The following is a 458-nucleotide window of genomic DNA, read 5'->3' as shown; positions in this document are numbered from 1 at the left end:
TGTATTACATATACTTCATACTTCATCAGTATGAAGTATGCATTTTTTATTACATTAATCTTAATTTTAAAAACAAGTCAGTTTTTAGCAAGCACAATTTCACCTCACCGTGATCCACACCTGTCTGTTACTATAGTGATGACTGCTCCACACATAATTGTGTGTTGCTATAGTGACAGTGGTTTCATTCCTCATGTGATGGTAATAACCCTATCAACTGCAGTATACAGTCACCTAAGTAGAATATAAATAAAGAATATAAAAATGTTTTAAATATATATAGATTTAAAATCAGAAAGTGGACTTTAAAGAATCAGTAATATGTTTCCTTTAGCTTGGCGATTTTCCATATCAGTTTATGACATTCTGGGTGAATTGCCTTTAAGGTTGTTATTGGGGTATTTGTTTAATATATTGTTACGACAGCGGAAGTCACGTGACTCTGGTAACACGTAATG

The sequence above is a fragment of the Limulus polyphemus genome, unplaced genomic scaffold, assembly GCF_000517525.1.
Source record: "Limulus polyphemus unplaced genomic scaffold, Limulus_polyphemus-2.1.2 Scaffold5110, whole genome shotgun sequence".
NCBI classification, from domain to species: Eukaryota; Metazoa; Arthropoda; class Merostomata; order Xiphosura; family Limulidae; genus Limulus; species Limulus polyphemus.
This window is presented reverse-complemented; position numbering follows the sequence as displayed.